This window comes from Nuphar pumila, chromosome 7, assembly GCF_984573655.1.
Source record: "Nuphar pumila chromosome 7, dmNupPumi1.hap1.1, whole genome shotgun sequence".
Classification (NCBI taxonomy): Eukaryota; Viridiplantae; Streptophyta; class Magnoliopsida; order Nymphaeales; family Nymphaeaceae; genus Nuphar; species Nuphar pumila.
Genome location: NC_143255.1, coordinates 2,345,073 through 2,354,025, shown reverse-complemented (window position 1 = coordinate 2,354,025; position 8,953 = coordinate 2,345,073).

Below are 8,953 nucleotides of genomic sequence, written 5' to 3'. Positions count from 1 at the left end.
AGGGTTTTTACTCTGATTAAAATAGTTTTTCATGTAACAATCTTGCTTTGTGTGTTGGCTTGTAGTGTATTTTTTTGTTTAGGGTGTGTTATTCTCCATGAATTCATACATAAATAAGAAGGTAATGCTTTCCAATAATAAAGATAAGGTTAAAATGTCTACCAAAAGTCAAGTGTGAAACTTTAAAGCTAGTTGCACATTTCAAGAAAAATAAATAGCTTTAAAATTGAACAAATATAAACGTAATTTTATGATGAAGATTTGCATGAATAACAAAAGAGGAAGCAGGGTTTAATTAAGAACATGCTTGCACTAATGTTCCCATCATGGCAACTTTTTTTGGGTATTTTTGAACGTTAACTAATTCATGAGCACGCACCAACTTGGGGATTAAGAGCGCATACCAATCTCTCTTTTTTTTTTTTTGGAAAGGCAAGCTGGGGGTTAAGACGACCCCTACCAGTTATACAACAACGCCATTGGGATTTGAACTTGCAATGTCCCAACACAAGGTGACTGGAACTAGCTCTTTCTACCAAACAAGCGGAGCCCCATTGATACCAATTACGCTTCCTTGGCACATTTGAGCTAATCGAAATCAGAAAGTGCCCACAAGTTGACCAGAAGTGATGAGTTCGAAACCCATGGGAGGCATCCCTTGCTAATCCAAGCTGGGTGTACTCCCCTGTTGAGAGGAAAAACCCTAAAGGTTTTACCAATCAGAGGCCTGCCAATATCGGTCAGCCAAATGGGGATTTTTCCTTGGCTTCACCAAAAGCTATAACAAGGTTCTCGTCCAAAGACACGTTTTTTTTAATAAAAGAAAACAACCACAAGTGCATGGGCTCCGCTTGTCTTGCAGGAGCAGTTAGTGTGCATCACCTTGTGCTAGAATGTTGTAAGTTCGAACCCCAAATGGTATATGGTTGTATAACTGGTAGGGGTCAAGCTAACCCAGCTTTATCTGTCAAAAAAAAAAACTCAAATAGATTTGTATGTGAGGTGAGAATGATGCAAATTGCTTGCAAGTACAGACACATGCACACACACATTTTGTTCGCTTAGAGAGAGAGAGAGAGACGAAAGAAACATCAACATTACTAAGGCAGGGGATCAACAAAAAGTTGAGCTCGTGAGAACAAAAAAACAACAATAGATCCAAAACAAAGAGCCGAAAGCACTAAGGCAAAACATAAAAAATAGGAAAACACAGAGATCAGCTAGGGTCTTGAGGAAGAGATGGCGGCTGAAGGGGGTGGATAACATGGGATTAGAGGTGCAGAATTGCGTACACATCAGCCAAGATGCAATGGACGATCTTATTGAAAGTAACCAAAATTTGACGAAAGTTCGCATTGTTGTGAGTCATCCACACAACCCACCAAGAAGTAAGAAGCCAAGTTCTCCAAATCAGTCGCCATTGCTTGCAACTGCGAACCCGCGGCAGACCCCACGTAAGGTCGAGCGTGAAGGATTCATGTCTCACAATTACTTGAGGCTGATTCCACATACTTTTAAAAAGATCCACAAAGATTGGGTAGGCCCAAAACAGATGGAAGGTGGATTCTTTCGCTGCTTGGCAAAGGACGTACCTACTCGGATACTGAAAACCCACCTTCTTAAGGAAGCTATCTGTTCATACCCTATCGTGTAAAATTAACCAAGCTAAGAACTGAGAACAGGGAGTTGGCTCATTCGCCCATAAAAGATGCTCAGGAAGCCCGTCAGCCCCAAGAGGAAGAAGAGACCGATACAGAGTTTTGGTGCACAAAATGCCACTAGGCGCAATTGCCCATTGTAAAAATTGCGCGTCAGGACCAAGATCACCATCTTGCATGAGGATGAAAGACATGGCTTTAAGCCACATGCGACGCAAGTGCGAGATATGAAGCTTGTGGGGATGATGGATATAATGGATCGACTCAAGGGAACCATACTTAGCATGGAGCAGAAGAGCACACAGATTGCCTAGATGGTGCGCCATCTAGCATTGCTTTATGACGAGAGCAATACTCCCTAGTTTGGGAGTGAAGATCCCCAGACCAGCCATATGCCTTGGTAACACCAATGAGTTTCATCCAACCAGGTAGCGCTTAGACTGAAAGTGGCAACCAGACCAAAGAAAATCTGTCATCAAACTGGAGAACTTCTTCTCCACTCCCTTGGGCATCAGAAACATGGACATAAAAAATTCTGGGATAGAGGACAAGACATGCCTAATAAGGGTAATCCGACCGACAATGCAAAGGTAGGAAGTATGCCAAGAAGAAATTTTGGTCTGAACTTTTTGGATAGTGTCAGTCCAAGCGGCTGAGGGGATGCACTTTATTTGTAAAGGGAGACCCAGATAGAAAATAGGTAAATTTGAAGTTGCGCAGCTAAAAAACTGCTTTCCAACGGCCAGCAAGAAAGATGGGGCATTGAACATGAACAGACAACATTTACTGTCATTAAGGGATAAACCCGAAAGAGAGAGGGAAAACTAAATGATGAGCTTGAATCTCAGCATCTGCTACACAAAAGTGTGGCCTAAAATGATCATGTCGTCAGCATAGGTGAGAATATGATGGGGGAATTCTTGAATGCTGATGTGATCGATTATGCCTTTATTCGTTGTCCTCTTGAACAACACCATGAGACCCTCGACGATGGCGTTAAACAACAAAGGGGAGAGAGGGCAGCCTTGCCGAATACTGCATCCAAGCTTGAACTGCCTACCTCTTGCTCTGTTAAGCTTAATCAAAGAGTGAGCATTTGATACCAGCTCGTGCACCCATCGAATGAAACGACAACCGATATTGAAGTTGGTAAGCATGTGAAATAAGAAAGACCAATGGACCGAATCGAAGGCTTTATAGAAGTTAAGCTTGAGAGAGAAGAAAGGTTGCCCGCTGATATGCAAAGAGTGAAGAACTTTTGATGCCAAGATGAATGAGTGTTGAATCCGCCTATGGGGGATAAAAGCAAACTGGGAGTCTGAAAAGATTTGAGCAGCGACAGCTCTAAGCCTATTGGCCAAAACCTTAGCAACAATGTGGTAGAACGCACTCATAACCAAAATCGGATGGAACCTCGAGATATCAGAGGTCGCCACATCCTTTGAGATGAGAAATACAATGGCTAATTATGTGTGAACCGGCAACCGACAGTTGTGATGGAACTCAACGAAGACATTGATAACGTCATGCTGAATGCAAGACCAAAAGATACAAAAGAAATCTATTGGAAAGTTGTCGTAGCTAGGAGCTTTTCATCCTAAAAGACCATTGATAGCCAAAATGATTTCAGCGTCAACGAACTTAGATTGCATGGCTCTGCCTTGAGATTGATCAATATCTCATACGAGAAGAGGGCCTATAGTACCGTCGACAAAGGTCTAGGCAGCATAAAGGGTCTTAAAATGGTGAGAAACCGCTGAAAGGATATTATTGGCGGGGTAGCTGACTCCTCCAATGGAGATAGAGGGAATAATGTTCCTTCTATGGCGGTGCAAAGTGTAAGAGTGGAAGAAGCTAGTATTGTTGTCACCAGCCGCAAGCCAATGCACCCTCGCTCGTTGTTTCCATCGAATTTCATCATTTATCCGCCATGTTTGCAGAAGCAAAGAAAGCTCAGTGGATCTAGCCTTTAAGCTTTGAATAGTTGAATCAGAAAGGGAGTTTGAGAAAGACATAAAATGATGAATGGTCGACAGCTCTTGCTCCCAGGCGTCCATTTGCTGGAATTTACTGATATTATGATTCAAAAGTCAAGGTTTGATGTCGCGGTTGAGGCAGAAAAGCTTCTTATGACACCGGACGGCGGCTCTGACTGCAGTAGAAGGCTTGCTCCATGAACGGTAGACCACAGATTCAAAGTCTGGATCCTTCAGCCACCACTTTTCAAAGACGAAAGTCCTTGCAGAGGTAAAACCTTCCCCCCAAGGAGTGACAACTTGGCTATGGTCCGAGATAGAAGGAGGAAGCAGGTGATGTCGAAGAGGATCTTCAGCAGATCAGAGGAGACAAGCACTCAGTCAAGCAGCATGTAGCATGAGTAAAACCTTATATTCAACCATGAGAAAGGCTTGTTGGTAGGAGGAACAGAGTAAAGTTGATGCTATTGGACAAAATCCTAGAAACCCCGCATATAGGCAATCGAAAAAATGGGAGGATTTGAGTCATGAATAGACAACAAATATTTAAAGTCCCTCATAAAAAGGTGCAGCTCCCCAGAAGAACTGATAATCCTACTCAAATCGAACCATAACGTTGGTCGAAGAGGAAGACGGTTGGGGCTATAGACAATAGTGACCACCATTGTACGGGTTCCCACTTTGAAGGAAAGGGCAATCAAAAGAGAGAATAGGCCATCGTCGACTTGGGAGATACCCAGAGAAGGCTTTCCAAGAATAAGAATACCACCAGCGTAGTGGATCGCGGGCTTAAAGAAGAAATATGCCCCTCTCCAAATTTTAGAAACGACAGAGTGAGAGACGTCTTCCATTTTTGTTTTGCATAGGGTAATGAGATCTGGCTTTTCCTAGCAAATTCAGTTTGTGAGGAACAAATGTTTGTTGAGAGAATTTAGCCCTCTAATATTTCAGCATAGAGCCTTCATAGCTGAAAGTCAACAAAACTCTAAGGGGTGAGAGTTTTGGTTGAACACCGAGGAGAACCACCAGCATGAGAAACCGAGGGATGCAGGTTGCAACGACGCCCTCGATGGGCATAACAGGCCCCAACACCTGATTGATGAAATGAACTGAGAGTCAGCATATGAAGAACGACCCCAGATTGGGTTACTGCAGAGGAAGGGAGAAGGTCGGAGACCGTAGCAACATATGTGATCATGCCATCTGAGATATGAAGCAACTATTGCGAGGAAAGAAAAATATCGAGAAGTCAGGCAACTTTATCAACTTCGATACCCAGTGTAGAAAAGAGATGGATTTGCCCTATTGTAGGATCAGCACCTGCAAGAGATGAGTCTCCAGAGGTAAAAGTAATTGGCTCTCTAGACGAACCTTAGTGGACTGTCAGATGCGAAGGGTGATGAAACATAAAGTCTACGGGAGGTAGGAGGAAAGGAGCCTGCAAGCAGATCACCATGCAGTTGATAGCTCGATAGGATAGGGCATTAAAACCCATAACGTGAACCACTAGGCCATCGAAATGCCTGCATGGGAAAAGAATGAACAGAGAGTTCCCAAAAAATTGATGCTTATGAGGGCCATACATGTCTCCAGAAGCCATCGCAAAATCATGCAAAACGAGAGCACGAGCGGAGGCGCCAGCTAATAATGGCACAATGGCCTTGACAGTAGAGATATTGGAAACATGAGCATGTGGAAACGGGATGGTGGCAGACTGCTGGTTATGAGTGTCATCATCATAGATCAGATTCCCAAAAGCCTCGATAGCACCAAACAAAGAGGCTCTTGGTAACTGAAAGGATCGAGAACCGAGAAACCACCTACGTGGGAATATGAAAGATGGTGGATTCCAAAAAAATGGGTTCATGAGAGGAGCATCAACATCACCATGCACCGTCAAAGCACCTCTGGAAGGAGTGCCAGAAGAACAGTCATCAGAGGTAGGATTTTCACCGTCTATGAGAGCACCTACCAAAGATGATGATGGCAATAGAGAGGAGCGGGAAACAATTGGAGCACCGAGCAAGCTTGAGCGGCCATCGAAAACAGGAGATGACAAAGATGGTGTCGTCGCTGACTGCATGAAGGCTTTTTTGGTGAACAACATAGGCAATGCAAACGACTGGCAGATCGAAACCCAGATAAATCCAATTTTGAAAGCCTGAAAAGATGATTTGGGCTCATGTAGTTTGCCAACCTGCACCCAAGGAGAGAATGAGGCATGGTGTCGGGGCCTCTGTGATCTCCCACTATCCTTGCAAAAAATCTACTTCTACCACAAATAGCGATTCGGGGGAGCTGTGGCATGCTTACTCTTCCAGATTGGATGTTGTCGAGAGAGAAAAGAGATGGCACAACGATGGCATGCAACACACTTTCGAAAGTTAAGAGAGAAGCACTCGTCGCACCACCAGTCCCTAGGCTTCGCGCAGTGCAGCTAAACTCAAGAAGGAATTCCAGAGAAAGAAAGTTGCCAAGAGGGCTTAACATCTTGCCAATCTCGGTCATCGCCCCAGCTAGGAGAAACCTGAAAGAAAAATGATGCGTGAAGCAATGCCCCCACCGAGCAACACTGAAGAGGCTCTCTCCTAACAGCACAGATGAAATGTCAGATATCCTAGGGAAGGAGCGAACCTGAAGCCACATAAGAAGAAAAAATGATCGAAAGAGAGGAGAACAGCTTGAACGATAGCCGAAAAGGAAGGGCAACATGAAAACCCCATCGTTAGAGGGCAAAAGCAGTGCCCCAGTCATTTGAAGTGTCTTGGATGGAGAGAAGGGCTCGCTAGTTGACATGCAAAGGGTCGTTGGAACTGATACCCCAAAAGAAACATGGCGAGGAAGACATGTAGATAAGCTGACTGAAGTTGTGACTCCTCTCAGCAGCAACGACGAAGCCGAAAGCAAAGATGAAGACTGAGAGATACTGGACGGTGACTCCAAGAGAGAACCCCAATAGGCATCTCCTGCGAGAATGGAGACAAAAAGAAATCCCAAAGGGCAACTCCAGGAGCAGCGATGGTCGACAGTTCCATGCGGTAGCCCTTTTTCTGCTGCAATCTCCCCCAAAATCTCTGCCACAGGTGTTGTATTCCACGGCCACACCACACACACACACACAAAGAGAGGGGTACCTTAGCACCACCCACCTTTGTTGACGCCCGAACATCGCCGGTCGGATGCCGAAAGTCCGTCGCTGACTCTCTTAATCTGCTCCTTTTACACACACAGATGCAATCGGTGCTACTGCCTGAGTGCTTTCGTCGACTGGAGAGGTGAAGCAAAGGTGTTGCTATCGCGTAAGGGATATCACCTGTCGGAGAGGTGGAGCAGAGGTGTCGGACTGCCAAAATGTGGAGACAAAGAGAGATGGTGGGGGGTTCAGGGCATAGCTAGGGAAAAAAGGGGGGTGGAAAGACAGAGAGAGGTGGAGAGAGAGAGAGAGAGACTGGGTTTTAAAGGCTCAATTGCATGTTCCTCCTCCTATGCACTCCTTTGTCGTGTTCCTCCACTGGGAAGAGAGCATAGGAGTAGGAACGAGAGAAAGAGAAAGTGAGAGAGGGAGGAAAAGAGTGGGTGGAGATAAGAGAGAGAGAGAGTCGTGTCTTCAGCAGTGAAGAGAGGGAAGAGAAAATGAAGGAGGACCACCATGTTCGATCAACGACAGGAAGAAGAGGAAGTGGCGGGGGAGGTGGCGCAACTCGACACCAGGTTGGTGCTGGGGCGTCGATAAAAGCAGAGACAAAAGAAGAGGATGAAGGAGGCTAAGGCAGGTAGGTAGGCAGGCAAGCCTCCAGCCTATCTGAGAGAGAGAGAAAGAGAGAGAATCCAAACACAGAGGTATGGATAAGATGGTAAATATAGATGCTTAACAAATGAAAGAAAAACATAGGAACTTGCATCTGCAAAAGAATTGGAACTCACATCTGCAACAGATGCACCTTAGAAGAATGTTGAGCAGCGAAGAGGCAGATGGAAGAAAGACGCCTCCATTTTGTTGATTGTCATGTTTATATCTGAGAAAATGGTTGTGATGTGAGTTCTGGTAGAAGCAATGTTAAATATAACAAATAATAAAAACATGGGTTTGACAAAAAAATTTATGATGGTTTCCTCACAACTTTTCTCATTTTAAGCCATCAATTGTCAATGGGCTTCTCTCTCTTGGTTTATGAGCATCACATTGTTTTTAAATAGGTATTCTAACATAGACCTTGGTTTTTAAACAAGTATTTTTAGGTTTTCAAATAACTGTTTGTCCTTATTAAGGGCTCTTCCATACTTGGCCAGGTGGGTCAGCTTGGGGTCCAAGCTGAAGGACGTCAAGTGTTAGATACTCAGGATGTGCATCCCTTCCCTCAAGGCCGAAGTACTACCAAGTTTCCTTGTGGGTGAGGGATGTGGTCAAGGGGTTTTAACCGCTTGGGGGTAAGCCATACAACAGGGCATCTTTCTCCCACAAGGCCCATCATTTTTTTTTATTTACATAGACCACTCCCAGGATCAAATACCAAGATGCAATGGTTTTGCCTGTCATACTCACGTCACTGTCCTAGCACCGTAAAACTCTATGAGCTTAATTACCCCTTGTTACGACAATGAAGTCGTACATGATACTTCAAGTATAAGGTTTTGATGATGAACAAGTGAATCAACTGCATTTCAGTTAAGGCAATGAAGAAAGATGACAAGAATTGAAGAATTTAATAAAGAATCTATGAAGACTAGTGTGCAAATGTAAAATTCATTAAATGTCTTAGATTCTTGTAAAAGCCTTACTTAGAGTGCATATTTCGATTGCATTTCACTTAAAAAGTCTTTAGAAAAACTTTTCTAAAAGAACCTCTCATGAAAATTATTTTAGAAAACTCTTTACTTAACTTTTCATGTTTATTAGTCGACCAATAGACTCACCAGTCGATCAACTTTCTCGTGCCAAATTTTTTAAGCAAAAATGTTTTTTTTTGTAAAATTAGGCGACCGAAGGTTTTATCAGTCGACCGGACAGAATGTATGTTTTTTGAAAACTTTAGCAGTAGTCGACTAACGATTTTATCAGTCGACTGGACAGAACATGTGTTTTCAGAAAATTTAGCAACAGTCGACTAACAATTTTATCAGTCGACCGGACAGAACATGTATTTTTTGAAAAATTTAGCAGCAGTCGACTGAAAGATTTTTCAGTCTACTAATGATATTATCAATCAACTAACTTTTTTTTAGTCGACTAAGTTTCAAAACATCAGATTTTCAAACGACTCTGTTAAACACATTAGTCGACCGACGATAACTGTCAGTCTGCTAATATTTGATTTCAGT